This window comes from Somniosus microcephalus, chromosome 15, assembly GCF_052327205.1.
Source record: "Somniosus microcephalus isolate GS21.2 chromosome 15, FLI_Smic_1.0, whole genome shotgun sequence".
In the NCBI taxonomy this organism is placed as follows: domain Eukaryota; kingdom Metazoa; phylum Chordata; class Chondrichthyes; order Squaliformes; family Somniosidae; genus Somniosus; species Somniosus microcephalus.
Window position 1 is genome coordinate 100,032,317 of NC_141001.1, and position 21,015 is coordinate 100,053,331.

At 47.1% G+C, this 21,015-nt stretch overlaps 1 protein-coding gene across 7 annotated transcripts in view; it reads right to left on the reverse strand.

The window, feature by feature from the left end:
* The window catches only part of nav2a (neuron navigator 2a), a 534,653-nt gene that overhangs the window by 196,993 nt on the left and 316,645 nt on the right, over positions 1-21,015 (reverse strand). The window lies entirely within an intron of this gene.

Sequence of the window (21,015 nt, forward strand, 5' to 3'; positions counted from 1 at the left end):
GGAGCGGTTCTTTGACAGTTCCAGCTGCCACGAGGGACATTACAGCACTTTTGGAAGTGGTTTGAAGCAAATAGCGGAAGGTCCTCCGATGGTTGGATTTATTAACGCAGCATTGGGTGTGGTAACTGAACTATACCGAGGGGGAAAGGTCCCAGGTTCCCTCACGGATCTGCTGAATTAACTGATCTCACTCAGGGTGAGGTAAAGGGACGCAAGATGGTTTAACTGTTCAGTGGCCTTTGTTAGAAGCACAACTGTGTACATGTCAAGTGAGAGCAGGGTTAGGCACACGTGTAATGGTCAAAGAGCATTTTCTGCCTCCAAGGCAGAAGAGCTGTAAAAAAAACTGAAATGTTTGTTTTAAAATATATAGGAATTGGCATAGGAATTAGCACTGGAGTGATTTTTCCTCTGGTTAATAATGGCATCAGTTCAGCATGCATAACTATAAACAATATTATAAAGATGATGGCCCAGAAATTCGGGTCTCCACGGGTGAGTACGCACGGGGTACTCACCCATAGGCCCAATGGAAGTGCCGGTTTTGTGCATGCACTGCACATGCACGGGAAACCGGAACTTCTGTTCCCTTAAAGGAAAGGGTTCAGAGGTCGAACGCGTACGCCGGAAAGGCAGCGCGTGCGCATGGAACTTACGTTTTTTTTTTAAGGGTTCTCCGGGAGGTAAGTCTCCAGGAGTTACACATATAAAAAGCAGGCGCAAGGCCTGCTTTTAACAAGGTAAGTGGTGAATTAATTCAAATTAAAACATTTTTTCCACAGGTTTATTATTTTTAAATACTTTAAAGAAAGGTAAGTTTATTTTTAGCCCTGTTAGAAAATGTAATTAATTTTTTCAAAAATTTGAATTATTGTTTAAAAGTTATTTTATGTAATTTATAGTTATTTTAAAAATTGATATTTTTTTTTAATTTATTTGAAGTTTAAGTTATGTTTTGGGGCTTATAGTATTTATAGTTTTGACAGCTCTTCCTGTCAATTTTATGAATGGGCATTTCCCTGCTACCATTGCCTCTCCATGGCCCACGTGATCCCAGGGGATGCATCGAACTAACTGCGCCCCTGGGATATGCAAGCACTGCGTGCCGGCAGTAGGAGCAGGCCCAGGATCGGAATCCCACGCGGGCCCACAGCTCAACGGCCGGCGCGCTAGCTAAGTGCAGGTCGGGAGCTTGCACCCGCGGGAAGCCTCCGACCCGAATTTCTGGGCCATTATGTACATAAACTTACCTGGTTAAGTTCCAGGTTTACTTAAGGGCAGGGCCAAAGTACAACTGCAAACTAAAAGACGTATATTTGGCAGTTCCAGTATGACAAATCCCTTTTTAATTTAATTTTTGGGCAGGTATGCATTTCATTCTGCTGGTGCTTTATTCTACTGGCCACCTCTCAGTGTGCTGCAATATAAGCAAGCAGCTTAAAATGCTCCTCAGGCTGCTGCCTAGAGCAAATTCTACCAGAAAAGTGAGAGACATCGGTATTAACAGGAGATTAGCAATTCCCTTTGTACAACAGTTGGGCTTCTCCATATTTGTAAGAGTGAATTCACATTGCAACTGTAACATCTATGCACTTTGCACCAATGCTACAGTTAAAGGCCTAGAAATTGGGTATAGCCCCGCTTGAGGCGCTAGAACTGGCAGTGCGCAAAGTTTATAGCCAGACGAAACTTATCGCTGCCTGGCGAGATATTGGGTTGCATCGTCCCCAAAGGGGATTGAGGCGCTAATTCAGCCGTTGCACGGTGCTCCTAAGGCACAAAAGTTCAGGCGCTACTCAATATCGACACAGACGGGCGCAGCGCGGGTGATCTCAATTACGGGAAACCACGAGACTTCCAGGCGCCGGCCGGCTCTTAAAGGGGTGGGTCAGTCAGCCTGAGCTTCCACACCCAACGCCCTGTAGGCCTCAGATTCGGCGCTCGCCCTTCTCTGGCGTTAGAAACTTGTTGAGCATGGAGAAGGTTAGACAGAGAGCAGAGCGCTTCAGCACTGAAGCTCTAGACCAGTTGGTGGCTGCAGTTGAGCGCCGTCGAGATGTCCTGTATCTGGACAATGGCAAGAGGCCGACTCAGAAGGCTTACCGACGATCTTGGAGGGAGGTTGCTGTGAGGGTCAACTCCAGCAGCATGGCGACCAGGACCATTGTTCAGTGCAGGAAGAAATTCAACGACCTCACACGGATCGTTAGGGTGAGTGATGGTTTAGCAAACTTCTGATTCCCTCCATCTGCAGCTGACTTCGGGCACCCTGTTGCCATGATGCCCCAATGGCCATCTGTCAGCAAGCACCCATGGCCCTTTCTGGGCACACACATGGACAGATGTCTCAAGGCCTCATGTAAGGGCTCTTTCACCATGGGGGGCATGCGATGATGTCTCAAGGCCTCATGTAAGGGCTCTTTCACCATGGGGGGCATGCGATGATGTCTCAAGGCCTCATGTAAGGGCTCTTTCACCATGGGGGGCATGCGATGATGTCTCAAGGCCTCATGTAAGGGCTCTTTCACCATGGGGGGCATGCGATGATGTCTCAAGGCCTCATGTAAGGGCTCTTTCACCATGGGGGGCATGCGATTATGTCTCAAGGCCTCATGTAACACAACTTCCCCTTCTTTCCTCTCCAGGCCAAGCTGGCGGCCAGGCGAAGGGACCACTTTCAAACCGGTGGCGGGCCTCCACAAGTGGTCCCTCTCATGGATGTGGAGGAGAGAGTGCACCAGATTCTTGGAGGACATCTGTCTGGTCCTCTGACCACTGCATCTGCCGACCCCATTTCCGACAGCGAGGGTAAGACTCTCACCTTTTTCACCTGTTGCCTTCCACTTGGTCCCCCCGCCAGCATGCTTCCTCAGCGTGCAGCCATGTCAGAGCCTTGCCGCAATCTGGCATGCCTTTCCGCAAACCTGTCCTTTTGCTAAAGCCACTCTTCCACCTCCCTGCTTTCAGATGAATCAGCACCAACTCGGGCTCAACGCACTGAAGCTGTCAGTGCCAGTGCCACCGGAGGCGAGGAGCAGGAGGAATCCGGACCAGCCGTTGCAGAATCCGGGGAGCGGACACATCTACAGACTGGGGATAGTAGTCCCCTGGAGGGGAGGGGGGGCTCTGAGGATGAACCAGTTGCCGGAACAAGCGGCATGCAGCAACGCAAGGGGGATAGGCAAGTTCGGCCACCGTCTCCCCGGAGGGCAAGGCAGGTAGTTATGACTGCTGCTCAGAGTGCAGAGGAGGTGCGTCGCCTGGGTGAAATGAGCAAACAGGCCCGGCTCAGACACACGGAGCTGATGGCTGCAGTGGAGAAGATGCCTGAGTCAATAGATTCATTGGCTAAGAGTATGTTGGACTTCGGGGCAACAATGGAGAGGACTCTCCAGGGCTTTGGGGCAACAATGGACAGGACTCTCCAGGGCTTCGGGGCAACAATGGACAGGTCTATCCAGGGCTTCGGGGCAACAATGGACAGGACTATCCAGGGCTTCGGCCCAACAATGGAGAGGACTGTCCAGGGTTTTGAGGCCGCTATGGAAAGGACTGTTCAGGGCTTCGGACAATCCCTGGAAAGGTCTGTCCAGGGCTTGTCCGAGGCAGTGGAGCGGTCGGCACCTGCCTTGTCCGAAGCAATGGGAAGAACTGTCCAGGGCTTCTCCGGAGCACTGGCACCTGGCACACAGGTCCTCACTGTTGCCACGCAGTCACTTGCTGGGCTCCTCCACACCCAGATTGAGGCAACGCGATCTCTCACTGCAGCCACCCTCTCTGCATCAGTTAGGATCACCCTGGGCCCTTCCAGTCCCATACAAGGCCAGGAATCAGTGGAGCATGCGATTGTGGCAGATGAGCCGAGCCGGTCCACTCAGATAGCCAGTGTGTCGTCCGACCATGGTGCAGGTGTCCTCTCTCGGCAGGAGACCATTGCACATGCCAGCGCTGGTACGTCTGCAGTGCAACTGCCACCACCTGCAGGGCACACTGCTTCCAGCCATGGTCACATCAAGCATCCTGCGTCCGCACCCTCCAAGCCCAGAGGTCGGCCAGGCCGTCCCTCAGGGGCTTCTGCGCTTCCACACAGTCAGCAGGCGTCCCCCAGCCTTGAGCCCGCCACTGGGGTCCAATTACGTAGGAGCAGCAGGGAGGGAAGGGGCCGGGCGCGAAAGAGAAGTCGTTCTCCCTCAAGGGGCCAGTTGTAGAGGGAGGTGCTGAGACGTTTCTTTGTCCAAATTCAAGGACACCCTCACCTGTTGTTATATTTGCAGAAGGTTTGTTGAGTTTTGCGGCTTTGCCGAAGAGTTCACAGTTATTTTGTTACTTATGGTTTCTGTTGACATTACGTTGTTTTGCTGTAATGAAAGACTTTTGTGACAATAAACAGAAGTTTCAATGTGGCATGGTGCACGTGGCTACTTTCAGTGATGCTGGCATTCAGAGGCTGTCAAACATCCAAAGTGCGCAGGAGTTAAGACTCTCATCATTCCGCCACAGGGGTCTCGAAACTAGTCCTGATGAGCCTCTGACGTATGGCCCTTCCACTTTCAGGAGCCCTTCCATCTTCCTCCTCCTCCTCCTGCTCTTCCTCCTCCTCCTCCTCCGCCTGCTCTTCCTCCTCCTCCTCCTCCTCCTCCTCCTCTGCCTGCTCTGCTGGTCGTTGAGGGACAGGTGGAATTGGCTGGGTGCGTCGATTCGCCAAGTTGTGGAGCATGCAGCAGACGACGACGATGTGTCCCACTTGCTGCGGCGAGTACTGCAGGGATCCCCCCGAATGTTCCAGACATCTGAAACGCTTTTTGAGAACACCAATAGTGTGCTGTTTACTGTGCCTGGTCGCCTGATGGCCGCTGCTGATCAGCTCTTCTGCTGGGGTGTCGGCCACACGGAGTGTTGTCATCAGCCATGGGCAGAGAGGATAGCCCTTGTCCCCAGTAAGCCAGCCTCGTGTTCGAGCCAGCCCCTCAAAAAGGTTACAAACTGAGGTCAACCGCAGGGTAAAGGCATCGTGGCTGCACCCTGGGAAATGCGCGGTGACTGCCATGATGATTTGGCGGTGGCCACAGACCAGCTGCACGTTGAGGGAGTGGAACCCCTTGCGGTTGCGGAAGTCCTAAGGATGCTGGCATGGCGCCCTCAAAGCCACGTGTGTGCTGTCAGTCGCCCCCTGCACCATGGGGAAGTCCGCAATAGAAGCGATACCCTGCGCGCGCTCCGCCTGCTTGTGCAGGGTCAGAGGGAAGGTCATGAATTGACGCCTTCGCCTATAAAGGGCATCTGTAACTTGCTGGATGCAACAGTGGACTGCAACCTGAGCGATAGTCGCAATGTCCCCAATGGCTGACTGAAAGGATCCGTTGGCATAAAAATTGAGGCCATCAGTCAGTTTAGCGAACACGGACAGAGAGGTCCTGCACCGTTCACGCGGCTGCAGATCCTCAGCAAGCAGGTGGCACAGATCAGTAACAATGTCCCTCCAGAGTCGGAGCCTTCGCAAACACTGCTCCTCCGACATGTCAAGGCTTGACACCTGCTGCCTAAAGACCCTCGCAGCATCCCGTCGGATTGGCCGACCTCCATTGCCCCTCCTCCTTCTGGCCAATCCTGGCCCTCTCTCCCGCCGTCTCTCTGCCCCTTCACAGTGTTGGGCCATGAGGCCGTCGCCCTCCAAAGCAGCTCCCATTCCGATGCCAGTTGGTCAAAAGGCTTTTAGGTGTAGTGCTGCAAGTGCTTCGGACAGGTTTGAAGGTCCCAAGTACTCTAAAGCTAAATTCCCAAAACTCTGCTCCACAGTAGCTCGCCAACTCTCTCCAGCAACGATCGCAATGAGCAGGCCAAGTGGCTGAAGCTTCTGCACTAGAGCTGTCCCCTTTAAATAGCGCCCCCCTACTCCGAGAAGGGCCTGCTAGCCCTCCCTCGAACTGTCACTAATAGCGCTAGGCGTTAAGGCTCCGGGCGCCACCCAATATGCGCTCAGGCGCTCCTAAAAGGCGTTGCACACTGAAATGACGTCATGATCTGCTTGCGCTCGCGGGCGCGCGCAAACACTTAGCGCAGGCGTTAAATGTATAGTCACTATCTGAGTTGTCGCTATCTTCATAGCAACCGCCCCAATTCTAGGTCTCTTTAGGCGCTCAGCGCCGGCGCTACCAACCGAATTTCTAGGCCAAAGTGTAAATACAACCTAATCTAGAGTGAGGACCCAATGTGGAAGAGGGGTCTTACTCCACTCCACCTGGAGTCACAGTGGGCTCTGTATATTGATATAAAATACATGTTTAGAGTCGGTGCGAAACTTAAACCACTTTGAAAGAAAAAGACTTAAATTTATATAGCACCTTTCACGACCACCGGACGTCTCAAAGCGCTTTACAGCCATTTAAGTACTTTTGAAGCGTAGTCACTGCTGTAATGTGGGAAACGTGGCAGCCAATTTGCGCACAGCAAGCTCCCACAAACAGCAATGTTGTAATGTTATGTTGATTGAGTGATAAATATTGGCTAGGACACCGGGGATAACTCGCCTGCTCTTCTTCGAAATAGTCCACCTATGAGAGCAGACGGGGCCTCGGTTTAACGTCTCATCTGAAAGATGGCACCTCCGACAGTGCAGCACTCCCTCAGCACTGGAGTGTCAGCATAGCTTTATGTGCTCAAGTTCCTGGAGTGGGACTTGAACCCGCAACCTTCTGACTCAGAGGCGAGTGTGCTACCAGCTGAGCCACAGCTGACACGACAGTACTTTATATTGATGTTAAATCTGTAGTGTAAATTCATCTTTAAACTCAGTTACTCCACACAGAAGGTCTAAAGTATTACAAGCTGATAAACTAATACCATTCATTCAAAAGTATTTATGAAAAGTCTGATGAGAACATAAGAGGTGCATTTTCAAGGAAGGCCGTAAGGACAGAATTGAAGAATCCATTCAAAATCTCTTATTCGGCTTGGGAATTTAAAAGACACTCCAATAGCAATGGTTCAATATTAAGATCCTTCCCTGGTGATACCCTAAGCTTGTCCACTGAGTAGCTGAGCCACAAAACCAAGTTGGTCCCAGCCTCCCAGGTTCAATTTCCGGTCTGTGCCGAGTTAAGATCTGTCAGGGCAGTGGTAGGGACATGAAAACTGGCCTCAGTACTCCTGGGTGAGGGAAGGAAAAAATGGCCAGAGCCCACATGATTACCAGTGTAAGAAATAGCTGTTGGATTCAAAGATGGGTTTTAATTCTTAGAACAGAGACTGACAACATGCAGCCGGGAACAGAGAGCAGAAATGCCAGCAAGGTCGAATATCAAGCATCAAAAGACAAATAGAAGTGATAAGGGAATCGTAAAATGCAAAACAACACAGGGTGGTGGGATAATAGACAAAAATGGAGCCGAAAAGTCATAAAATGTCCTTAAAGAAACATAACAAAACATTCCTCAGAAAGATAAGAGGGAGGCCTCGTCAGTCATGCAGAAAGGGACGGCGAGGGTTGCCTTCCCGCTTCACAATTGGACAATAGGATGGGGGATCAAATGATGGACACCAGGCGATTACCAGCCCACCGAAATAACTGTAAATATAGACGACCGAGAGAGGAAATCAGGCAGTCAGGGGCGAAGGCTTCCCCGAGGTGGCTACAGCCTAACACCTTGGTCAAGTTTAGCCTCTGAGGTGGCTGACGGCCTAACACCTCCAACAGCTTGAGAGATGACCCAATGGAAGTGACTGTTGAAGCAGACTGCAGGAATCCACCCAATCCGAGACCACCGTACTGCCTCCCCGTCCGTCCGGTCGTGGCATTCCGATTCGGGAGTTGTAGATCGCTCCTACTGTCACGGGTTGTATGTCTATTGTACTCAGCTTAAACCATATGTAATATCTGATTATGCTTTAAAGCTGTAGCTCTTTAATAAAAGCCTTACAACTTCTAAAGCCCTGTTGGGTAATCTGTGTGTGAGCCTGTGATCCTAATCTTATACCAGGGAAGTCCATGTGCGTGGAGATTGGGTAAGGACAAGATTGAGAATCCCCCTTCCCCACACACATATATAACTGAAAGTCTTGCAGACACACAACATCAACATTCATTCTTCAACAATGGCTACTTGAATGAGGTTACAGAGTGCAAGGCTGTAAAGGCATCGACCTGAGCTAACCTAAGCAAGGTTTATTTTCGAGCTGAAGCCAGACACGGGAGACCATGTACCAGGAGACGATGCTGTGAGCACGTGCCTTCGCACGATTTGAAAGCAGCTCAAGATTATCTGATGTTTAATTGTCAGTCGTATCTTTCAGAAATGATAATGTGGTTTATATTAAAACGATGGGATTAAAGAAACTATAAGCAAGAACGTGATACATCAAAAACTAAATGGGGTCATTTTCAAACTTTTTATTTCAAATACTGAGAAACTCAGTGTAAAGTTCCTCTTCAAAGGTTCTACTTAAAGTTACTGCATTTCACTGTGATCTCATTAATTTACAACTTGCATGGATTCTGGTTTCTTCATAATCCTTTCTTTTCAAAACATCACTGATGACCTGAGGTTATCTACACGGCTAAACTTCACACTGAGATGAATTAATGACTACTTCAGTTTTGAAATAAGTGCATTAATAAAACATTTGGTTACACAAGCTTGATGATAAAACTACATTTCCTACATTGCTGGATCCGATGCTTTATTCCAAAAACTTAAGAGCTTAGCCCTTGTCACCCCTCCATTCCTCTCCTGACTTTGGCTGGAGGATGAATGCAGCACGTGCAGCACTTGACACTGCACTCAAGAAGCCATTCTCCATATGTGAGTCAAAATGTTGGAAGGTTATTTGGCCAAGAGGGAAATCAAAGTCAAGCCCAATCCTGCCTTCACCAGATGTCCTCATACATGCACTTCCCAGAACATGTAAACAAAACTGGTGGGATCCCCGGATGATTTTCCCCTTCCCAAAAACATGACTGCTGAGGCCTAAGTTAAGATCAGCTAACTAAGTACAGTCAGGAGCTCCAACTTGGGATGGGTCAGTTGCTCAATATAATGCATTTACCAACAATGCATCAGTAGGCTAGGTTAAAAATCAACATTTTCATCTATTGCAGTAGTCAAACTATGAAATGTGATAGGATGACGGGATGTCCCACAGTCTAACCCAGTCCTCTTCTCTCTGATATCCACATGTGCACTTTTTAGTAGCAATCAGGAATGGGAGCCCGAGCTGATTTTCCCCTCCCGAGCCAAGAGTACGGAGAACAATTGTAGCTCCCTCATTGGCACATTGGCTGGCATCAGTTAATTCAAGACAGACTGGGAATGGACTCCGATCTGTGTGGTCTTTAACGACTGAACCGTTGAGGAGGCTGCTACTACTCACTGTGTCAGCTTATACAGAACACACATGGGCAAGGTCCCAGTGCACCACCAGCAACCCATGACTCAGCAGAAGTCCATGTCTTTAGGGAGAGGGGGGCGTGCAGAAGAAGAAAATTGGAGGATTTTTTTTTAACAAGTATTGCAAGGAATAAATATTTATAATTCATAATACTTGCATGTATTTATCCCACCCTTTAACACGAAGGACTCAGGATAACCAACATCGCCGAAACAGATTGGTCATTTATCTCATTGTTGTTTGTGGGACCTTGCTGTGTGCACAGAAGATGCTGTGTTTCCAACATTACAACAGTGACTACACTTCAAAAGTACTTCATTGGTTGCAAAGCGCTTTGGGACATCCTGAGGTCGTGAAAGGCGCTATATAAATGCAAGCTCTTTCCCTCTTTCTATAATGCCGAATCCATCCTTACATGGATACCTCTCAGTGTAAGGCTCTTTTGAAATAACAACAGAAAATGCTGGAGAAACTCAGCAGGCCAGGCAACATCCGTGGAGAGAAAATAGAGTCGACGTTTCGGGTCTAACCCTTTTTCAAAACTGGAAAGGAAATGAAATCGATCGACAGGCAGGGCTGGGGAGGGAACAAAAGAAGTGAAGAGACATTAAGAGGTATTCAAAACCAGACGAGATGGTGATGGGACTAGTGGAGACAAAAGACGGCTCTAGATTAGGTGTGAAATGTTCTGGCAGAATGGGAGACAGCTGCCATGTGGGAGAGAAAAAAAAGGGGGGGGGGAAAAGGCCCAAAACAAAGATGTGGATAAAATATAAGCAAAAATGTAATGGGGGCCGAGGTTAAGATCTGAAATTGTTGAACTCGATGTTGAGTCCGGAAGGCTGTAAAGTGCCTAATCGGAAGATGAGGTGCTTTACAGCCTTCCGGACTCAACATCGAGTTCAACAATTTCAGCTCATAACCTCGGCCCCCATTACATTTTTGCTTATATTTTATCCACATCTTTGTTTTGGGCCTTTCCCGCCCCCCCCACCAACTTTCTTTTTTTCTCTCTCCCACATGGCAGCTGTCTCTCATTCTGCCAGAACATTTCACACCTAATCTAGAGCCGTCTTTTGTCTCCACTAGTCCTATCACCATCTCGTCTCGTTTTGTCTTAATGTCTCTTCACTTCTTTTGTTCTCTCCCAGCCCTGCCTTTCGATCTATTTCATTTCCTTTCCAGTTTTGAAAAAGGGTTAGACCCAAAACGTCGACTCTATTTTCTCTCCATGGATGTTGCCTGGCCTGCTGAGTTTTTCCAGCATTTTCTGTTGTTATTTCGGATTTCCAGCATCTGCAGTATTTTGCTATCATACTAAGGCTCTTTTGAACCTTGGTAGACGTATTTCAAGGTTGAAGCTTTAAACTTTCAACAGCCACTTTATTAGCTAAAACACATTGGCCTAGAAATTCAGTAAGGCGCTGCAAGCTTTGCGCCCAGTTACCGCCTAAAGAGGGCTTCTGCGCCAGTATAGGAGGTTGCGCTGATATTGAGATCGGCGGTAATGGCGGCGGTAGCCGGTAGCGCTGCGCCGGCACCGATGACGTCATCGGTGTGCGCAGTGCCCCGTTTCCGCCCCGATGCCGGCCCGACGCCCCTATTCAGTTGCCGCCGCCTCCTCCGTGGCGGCCGCTACTAACATCCGGAGACCAGGGCCTTACTGCAGCCTTAGTGGGGCGCATAAAGGTGGAGGTGCGGCCGGCCGCTTTTTCGGCGGCCGCCTGCCCGCACCTCCTTCCCCGGCCTCCTCCACCACCCCCCCCCGCGGCATTGCCGGCTGCTTTCCGCGAGCCCGGCACTTCTCCGTGGTGCCGGGCTCATTTGCCGGCACAATCCAGCGGCGATCTCCCCGTTGCAGGCACCTCCACCTTAAGAGAAGGAGGAGGCCTGCAGTACCGCAGCCTGCCGCACCGCATCGGGTGGCGCAGCGGCACTTAGAGCGCTGAAATTCAGTTTCAGCGCCCCAAGCGGGGGCGGGCACACCCTGGAATAACGCCCGGTTCCGACTTGGGGCGCAGAAAGTGAATATTTGACAGTCGCACATGGCTCCGCGCCCAGCGCTAACTTTTGGCCGTTAGCCAGCTGGCGGGGCCATAGTGAATTTCTAGGCCATTGTGCTCTGATTAAACCATATTAAATACTGGACTGAATCAAAATAGTATTGCTGAACGTAATAAAAATGGAACTGTAAAACATGTCTTCTTTGTCCGCAGAAAGGTTTAAGCTAGATAGAGTAGTTTCAAATTCCTTTCAGTTAACCATTTGAACAGTGAATGTCCTGTACAGAATTCTCAGGGGAAAAAAAGACCATCTCCAAAGTGCAGCCTGGATGTTCCAGCACAGCAGCACTTGATTCCTCTTCAGAGTTGCCATTGAAATCATAAGATCAATTACTGCGAATCAGGTTTCCTTCAAGCATGTACTGTTTCAATCACCGCCATAGCAATAAACTGTAAGAAAGCGATTCCTTCTCCAGAAAACAAAAATGTTAATTTGAAATAACCTTCCCTCCGGTATAATACAGGGTGCATCTCCATTCTATCCACGAGACAGAAAAGATACTCTAACAGTGATCGTGCGCTGCCTGCATACGCGGTCATTAACATATCAATTCAATTTGGATCGAGCGCAGAATCCACAATCAGTATTTGGAGTCACCATGCCTGCTTGTGAACCCTTTGCCTTTATGACCACCAAAATCTGTAAATGGCCCTTCCTTTAAGCTTTAGCAGCCAGTATTATCTCAATCTTGGTGCCTTTCCTCATAATACTGAAATCCTATACCAATAAGAACATAAGAAATAGGAGCAGGAGTAGGCCATTCAATAAGGCCAGTCAGAGTAGAAATAGAAGGATATTTCAGATGAATACGTGGCTAGAGGAATGGTGCAAGGGGGAGGGATTCAAATTCCTAGGACATTGGAACCGGTTCTGGGGGAGGTGGAACCAGTTCAAACTGGACGGTTTGCACCTGGGCAGGATCGGGACCGATGTCCTAGGGGGAGTGTTTGCTAGTGCTCTGGGGGAGGGTTTAAACTAAAATGGCAGGGGATTGGGAACCTGAGCAGGGGGACAGAGGAAAGGGAAACAAGGATAAAAGCAAAAGATAGGAAGGAGAAAAACAAAAGTGGCAGTCAGAGAAATCAACGGTTTAAATCAAACATGGCCACAGTAAATAATAATTTTAATAGGTCGAAGAGCGTTAAAAAAACAAGCCTGAAGGCTTTGTGTCTTAATGCGAGGAGCATTCGTAATAAGGTGAATGAATTAGCTGCGCAAATAGAGGTAAACAAATATGATTTGATTGGGATTACGGAAACATGGCTCCAGGGTGGCCAAGGCTGGGAACTCAACATCCAGGGGTATTCAATATTCAGGAAAGATAGGCAAAAAAGGAAAGGGAGGTGGGGTAGCATTGCTGGTTAAAGAAGGGATTAACACAGTTGTAAGGAAGGATATTAGCTCTGATGATGTGGAATCTGTATGGGTAGAACTGAGAAATACCAAGGGGCAGAAAACGTTAGTGGGAGTGGTATATAGACCTCCAAACAGTAATACGGAGATTGGGGATGGCATTAAAAGGGAAATTAGGGAAGCGTGCAATAAGGGCACAACAGTCATCATGGGTGACTTTAATCTACATATAGATTGGGCTAACCAAATTAGTAACAATACTGTGGAGGAGGAATTCCTGGAGTGTTTAAGGGATGGTTTCCTGGACCAATATGTCGAGGAACCAACCAGAGATCAGGCCATCTTAGACTGGGTATTATGTAATGAGAAAGGATTAATTAGCAATCTTGTTGTACGAGGCCCCTTGGGTCGGAGCGATCATAATATGATCGAATTCTTCATCAAGATGGAGAATGAAGTAGACGACTCAGAGACTAGGGTCCTAAATTTAAATAAAGGAAACTACGATGGTCTGGGTAGGATTGATTGTGGAATGTCACTCAAAGGGTTGACGGTGGATAGGCAATGGCAAACATTCAAAGACCGCATGAATGAACTACAGAATTTGTTCATCCCAGTTTGGCATAAAAATAAAACAAAAAGGTGACTCAACCGTGGCTAACAAGGGAAATTAGGGATAGCATAAGATCCAAGGAGAGGACATATAAATTGGCCAGAAAGAGCAGTAAACCTGAGGATTGGGAGCAGTTTAGGATTCAACAAAGGAGGACAAAGGGATTAATTAAGAAAGGGAAAAGAATATGAGAGTAAGCTTACAGGGAACATAAAAACTGACTGTAAAAGCTTTTATAAATATGTGAAGAGAAAAAGATTGGTGAAGTCAAGCGTAGGTCCCTTGCAGTCAGAATCAGGGGAATTTATAATGGGGAACAAAGAAATGGCAGACCAATTAAATACATATTTTGGTTCTGTCTTCACAAAGGAGGACACAAATAACCTCCCAGAGATGTCGGGGAACATAGGGTCTGATGAAAGGGAGGAACTGAAAGAAATCAGTATTTGTAGGAAATGGTGTTAGGGAAATTGATGGGATTGAAGGCCAATAAATCCCCAGGGCCTGATAATCTACATCCTAGGGTACTTAAGGAAGTGGCCCTGGAAATAGTTGATGCTTTGCTGATCATCTTCCAGCATTCGATGGAATCTGGAACAGTACCCATGGATTGGAGGGTAGCTAATGTTACCCCACTATTCAAAAAAGGTGGTAGAGAGAAAACAGGGAATTACAGATCGGTAAGCCTGACATCGGTAGTGGGGAAAATGCTAGAGTCCATTATAAAAGATGTAATAGCAGAGCACTTGGAAAGCAGTGACAGGATCGGACAAAGTCAACATGGATTTACAAAAGGTAAATCGTGCTTGACTAATCTACTGGAATTTTTTGAGGATGTAACTGGTAAAATAGATAAGGGAGAACCAGTGGATGTGGTGTATTTGGACTTTCAGAAGGCTTTTGATAAGGTCCCGCATAAGAGATTAGCGTGTAAAGTTAAAGCACATGGGATTGGGGGAAAGGTATTGACTTGGATAGAGAACTGGTTGGCAGACAGAAAGCAAAGAGTTGGAATAAACGGGTCTTTTTCCGAGTGGCAGGCAGTGACTAGTGGGGTACCGCAGGGATCGGTCCTTGGACCCCAGCTATTCACAATATATATTAATGAGGCCAATTCATTAAATATATTCAAGAAGGAGTTGGATATATTTCTTAAGGCTAAAGGGATCAAGGGGTATGGGGAGAAAGCAGGGACCGGGTACTGAATTTGGATGATCAGCCATGATCGCATTGAATGGCGGAGCAGGCTCGAGGGGCCGAATGGCCTACTCCTGCTCCTATCTTCTATGTTTCTATGTAAGATCATGGCTGATCTTCTACCTCATCTCCACTTTCCTGCACTATCCCCATATCCCTTGATTCCCTTAATATCCAAACATCTATCAATCTCTGTCTTGAATATACTCAACGACTGAGCCTCCACAGCCCTCAGGGGTAGAGAATTCCAAAGATTCACCACCCTCTGAGTGAAGAAATTTCTCCTCATCTCAGTCCTAAATGGCCGACCCCTTATTCTGAGACTGTGACCCCTGGTTCTAGACTTCCCAGCCAGGGGAAACATCCTCTCTGCATCTACTTTGTCAAGCCTTGTAAGAATTTTGTATGTTTCAATGAGATCACCTCTGATTCTTCTAAACTCTAGAGAATATTGGCCTCATCTACTCAATATATTTTTTTAAACCAATATGTCATGAGTGAAGACCAGGTGTGTACTGTAACTGTGAAGAGAGGGAGAGCGGGCCAGTGTAGGAGGGAAGTAGTAAGGCACTGGTCATTGCTTTTTTTTGCGCCTGCAAATTCTGTAATGGGGCAATTTCAGCACCTGTCGAATAGCAAGTTTTGCCCATTGCTCTCTGGCTTCAGTACAGTATTGGCCCCCCAGCAATCTGCAGAACCAGCTTTACACCATCTGCTGAAATCTCACACATGGACCAGCCAGCTTCAAGTGGTAAAGCTGGGCTCAGCACTATGTGGGTGAAATTGTGTCAAGGGTTCGAGTCCATGGAGATGAGTTGGTGATTCACGTTCCCTCCTTCTCCCTCCTATCCCAATACATTACTTCTGTGCCTGCTGCAGCTTTCCCAGAGGATCAAATACCATTTGTGAATTTATTTTCCAGAGCACAAAAGAGTGGGACCACCCAGCCGGTTTATACTTACATTTTCGCACCTCATTTGCAATCACAGCGATCTGAGTACAACAACTTATATAATTATATAGCGCCTTTAACATAGTAAAACATCGCAAGGCGCTTCACAGGAGTGTTATCAAAATATACGGCGATATTAGGACAGATGGCCCAAAGCTTGGTCAAAGAGGAAGGTTTAAAGGAGCGTCTTAAAGGAGGAGAGAGAGGTAGTGAGGCGGAGACATTTAGGGAGGGAATTCCAGAGCTTAGGGCCTTGGCAACTGAAAGCACGGCCGCCAATGGTGGAGCGATTAAAATCAGGGATGCGCAAGAGGTTAGAATTGAAGGAGCGCAGGGTAATATTTCATTCGGAACAAATGACCCTCACCAAAAAGTTGAGTTTAATTTAATCTTAATGGACTACATTCAGACTTTTTAGTTACAAGTTCAGGAGATTTTTATTAATATAGTTCCGCTTCCGTTTTTGACTACAAAGAAAATGATGGATCCATCTCGTGGCAGTTTGTCCTTTAGCACTGATATATTTACTTTGGCACTAGAAAGCTGAAAGGGATCCAACATTTACCCAAATCAGTCTGATTTCCCGGGTAAAGGTGTTGAATTCTCGTGCATTATTGAAAGGATAAATGACACTAATGGTTTTAGTAGTACTGACTGCACCGTACAAAAATGGAAGTAGGTGTGGGGGAGGGGGGGGAATAGTTGCAAAGTCAGTATGGTCTAGACTTGAATAGAAGCCAAATATTGAAATTTCTATGGCACACGTTAAAGGTCATTCCCCATGCTGCAACATAGCTCGAGAAGTATGTCAGCTAGAAGCTCAAAGACTTCAAACGTTTCAACATTACCAACTTTGAAAAAGATTTGTATTCCCTCAAACGACGATGCTTTTAGATAAATCTTTTTAACAAGAAAGTCATGCTATGTACTACATTGCAATGAAGGAAAGGGGACCTCAAGTAAATGGTCTTTTTCTTCAACATAGTCCCTATGCCTTTCTGCCTGCATGTATAAACAACTCCAGGTAAATTATATCCCTTGAAATTCACTTATAAGCTGTCTTGATATTATTCTTTTGCCACTGGCTCTCAACCCTCCAGTCTCAGGTGCAAGATAAATTCGCTGGATTAGTTAAGACCGGCAGGCAGGGAGACTCATTTTTAAATTAGGTTTTCCATGCTATCACCTGTCTATCTGACCCCAATAAATACACTGTTCCAGTGATAGCACATTCGTAGTTGTGGCATTGTGACATAAACTCTGGGTGTTTTGGACATCATGACATGATTATTGGCTGACATCATGACACCAATGCATTGCACATGCACATTGGCCAAAATATCATAGTTGGTCTGCGCACGTTCACTTTGCAGCTGGTTCACGCGGAGCCTGAATGCACAATTCAGACATAAACGGCAATAGCAGCACACTTAGGTCACTTTTCTGAGAGTCAAGCATCATAGGTGTGAAGGAATAAGCTATATTCAGAAAAATGCACCATTTTATGAAAGAATTCTGGCCTTTGTAACATGACAAACTGGGCTTGAAAATCTAAAAGCCTCAACAATGGAGAAGCTGTAAACAGCATACAGGCTATTGAAATAAGATAAGTTGTTGACACTGAATCAATAGCCTTATTGAAACAGGAGGTTGGAGGTTCCTGATAGTCTGAAGCCTTGGAAAGAACACAATGGTACACCCTGTTAAGGTGTTTTAAATTACACTTTGGAAAGAAACACAGAAAATTAAGAAACATATGCCTTCGTAAAAATGACATCAAGTAAAAGAAACACCTGCCGTCAAATCGTTTTTATGTTAAACTTAGAACACCTACGGACAGGAGACACGATTCTGTGTTGCAACCAGCTGAGGTTAATAAGAATTGCATAGATCACCCTAGTTGAGGAGTTTTAATTTACACGTCGTAAAAAGACACAAACAGAAGACCTTGGTAAGAATGACATCAAATAGATGCACTGCTGTTACACTGTTTTTTATGATAGGCTTCAAACACCTAGGGTAGAGGCATAATTCTTAATGCTACCAGCTGATCTAACTGTAAAAATAGCAGGGGTCAGCAGAAAAATGACTAGAGATAATTAGCTTACATCAGCAGAAAACTTCAAAGGAAATACCATTGAAAAGGGTATAAAAATTGAACTTTCAAATGGGATGATAGATTCGTTGTAAAGGGGCAAAGCGATTCTCGGCTTCAGAGCTAGCTCTGTAAGTCTTCAACTCTTTGTATCTTGGGGATCAAGGTATTGTATTTGATTTTGGTGGATATCCTGGAATAAACTAAGAACTGTAAAACTAGCAAAGTTAAGATTTGAGAATAAGGATCTCTGATAATAGAATTGTAAGCTTTTTGTATTTGGAACTGTTAATGTTGCAATTGAATCACCAACTGTAAACTGCATGTCGGTTCTTTAATAAATCTATATATTTTTAGAATTGTCTCACATAATACTTCTGTATCAAACTCGCAAACGCAATCTCTGTACGCTCTTTGGTGAGGAGTTGCAGAATTCTAGGGGAGTTTTCCGGACCCTCATAATATCCGGAACGTTACAGTCTAGCTAAACTTATTAAAAGTGCTATCTGGAGGATGGTAACATCTTCAAATCAAATCAAATCAAATCAACTTTTATTGTCATTGTTAGTGCACAAGTGCAGTACAATGAAATGTAGGCTTGCGGCTCCCGAGAGTGTACATTTGGATTAAGAGATTTAAACATTCAACATACATTTGGCTTGTAGTATATTAACATAAATATGACCATAATAAAGTGCATTGGCAGATGTGCAGGCTTTAGAGTTTATTTGTGGAGCTCAGTAGGATGACAGCCCTGGGAAAGAAGCTGTTCCTAAATCTGGTCGTACGGGTGCGAATGCATCTGTAGCGTCTCCCAGATGGCAGGAGGGCGAACAGACTGTGGCTGGGGTGGGTAGGGTCTTTGATGATGGACCGTGACCTCCGTAGACAGCGTTTCTGGTATATGTGCTCTATGGTCGGTAGCCGGGTGCCGGTAATGCGTTGGGCAGTTTTGACTACCCGCTGCAGGGCTTTCCGGTCATAGTAGCTACAGCTGCCATACCATACTGTGATACAGTTTGTCAGGATGCTCTCTATTGTGCAGCGGTAAAAGTTAGAGAGGATCAGGGGTGACAGATTACATCCCTTCAGCCTCCTTAGGAAATATAGGCGCTGCTGGGCCTTCTTCACCAGAGAGGAGGTGTTGAGGGACCAGGAGAGGTCTTCCGTGATGTGGACTCCGAGGAACTTAAAGCTGTCCACCCTTTCCACCACAGCCCCATTGATGTGGATGGGGGTGTGACTTCCGCCTTTGGACTTCCTGAAGTCCACAATGATTTCTTTTGTTTTCTTGGTGTTAAGGGCCAGGTTGTTATCGGCGCACCACTTCACGAGATGCTGGACCTCCTCCCTGTAGGCTGACTCATCGTTGTTGGTGATCTGGCCTACTACCGTGGTGTCATCCGCAAACTTGATGATGGTGTTGGAACCATTAACAGCCACACAGTCATGGGTGAAGAGGGAGTAGAGGAGGGGGCTCAGCACACATCCTTGTGGGGCCCCCGTGTTCAGGGTCAGGGGGGGGAGGTGTGGTTACCTAATTTGACAGACTGGGGTCTGTTTGTTAGGAAGTCCAGGGTCCAGTTGCAGAGGGAAGTGTTCAGGCTAAGAGTTTGGAGTTTGGTGGCCAGCTTGTTGGGGACGATAGTGTTGAATGCTGAGCTGTAGTCTATGAACAGCATTCTGATGTAGGTTTCCTTACCACCTAGGTGATTCAGTGCCGAGTGTAGAGCAGTTGTGATTGCATCCTCCGTTGATCTGTTTGCACGATAGGCAAACTGGTGTTGGTCAAGGGAGGCAGGAACACTAGCTTTGATGTGGGCTAAGACCAGTCTCTCGAAACACTTCATTATGATGGGTGTGAGTGCGACAGGTCGATAGTCGTTCAGGCACATCACAGCCGTTTGTTTTGGCACAGGAATAATGGTAGCGGTCTTGAAGCATGTAGGGACTACTGCCTGGGCCAATGACTGATTGAAGATGGCGGTGAAGACATCAGCCAGCTGATCAGCACATTCCTTGAGTACCCGTCCAGGGATGCTATCCGGTCCAGCAGCCTTTCGTGTGTTCACTCCGCGTAGAACACCCCTTACATCGGAGGTCGACAGAGTGAGCACCTGGTCTTCCGGGGGTGGCAAGGCTTTGGTAGCCGGCTCCCTGTTGTCCCTGTCGAAGCGAGCGTAGAAGTTGTTAAGCTCCTCCGGAAGGGAGGCATCGCTAACCGGGGGACTGGTGTTTTTGCCCTTGTAGTCAGTGATGGACTGGATGCCTTGCCACATGCGCCGGGGGTCTGAGTTGTTGCGGAAGTGATCCTCTATCCGCAGTGTCTGTTTCCTTTTGGCAGTCCTGATACCCTTTTTTAGGTTGGTCCTAGCTGCACTGTAAGCCGCCGCGTCGCCAGATTTAAATGCTGCATCGCGTGCTTTCAACACTGAGCGGACCTCTCCGTTCATCCAGGGTTTCTGGTTGGGGTATGTCCTGATATTTTTATGGGTTGTGATGACCTCGACGTAGCTGTTGATGTAGAATAGCACTGTGGATGCGTATTCCTCGATGTCATTATGGGCAAACATGCCCCAATCAGTGCGTTCGAAGCAATCCTGAAGCTCCGATACTGCCCCCTCTGGCCATACTTTCACTGCTCTCACTGATGTTCTCCCTCTTTTGATGAGCGGTTTGTATGCCGGGGCTAGAAACAGGGAGAGGTGGTCAGACTTCCCAAGGTGGGGGCAGGGAATGGCCTTATAAGCGTCTACAATGCTCGTGTAGACTTGATCCAGTGTGTTCTCCCCTCTTGTGGGGCAGGAGACATTCTGGTGGAATTTCAGTAGTACAGTTTTTAGGTTTATGTGATTGAAGTCCCCCGCGACGATAAAAGCTCTGTCTGGGTGCGCAGTTTGTTGTTCATGATGGCCCTGTAGAGGTCCTTCAGTGCTAGTTTGGCATTAGCGTGTGGTGGGATGTAGACCGCAGTGATGATAACAGCCGTGTTCCTTTCCTTTAGGGAGAGATAGTCTGGACCTTTAGACCCAATTAAGCGTCTTTAGGATTCGGCTACCTCAAACTTTAGTTGAAAGTGAATGTCTGGGGAATATGCCTGATCTGGGGTAACCCTAAAGGGGCTAGGACTAGTAATTATCCCTTCATAGGAATGAACAGGAGGAGGCCATTCAGCCCCTCGAGCCAGTTCCACCATTCAATTAGATCATGGCTAATCTGCACCCAATTTCATTTAAAGTACCTGCTTTTGATCCATATACAGGACAAATGCACTTAAAATTAATCCATCCATTCACTGCATAATTGCGTAACAGAACAAGTCACAGCAAAAAAAGACACAACTAGTGACAGACAAAG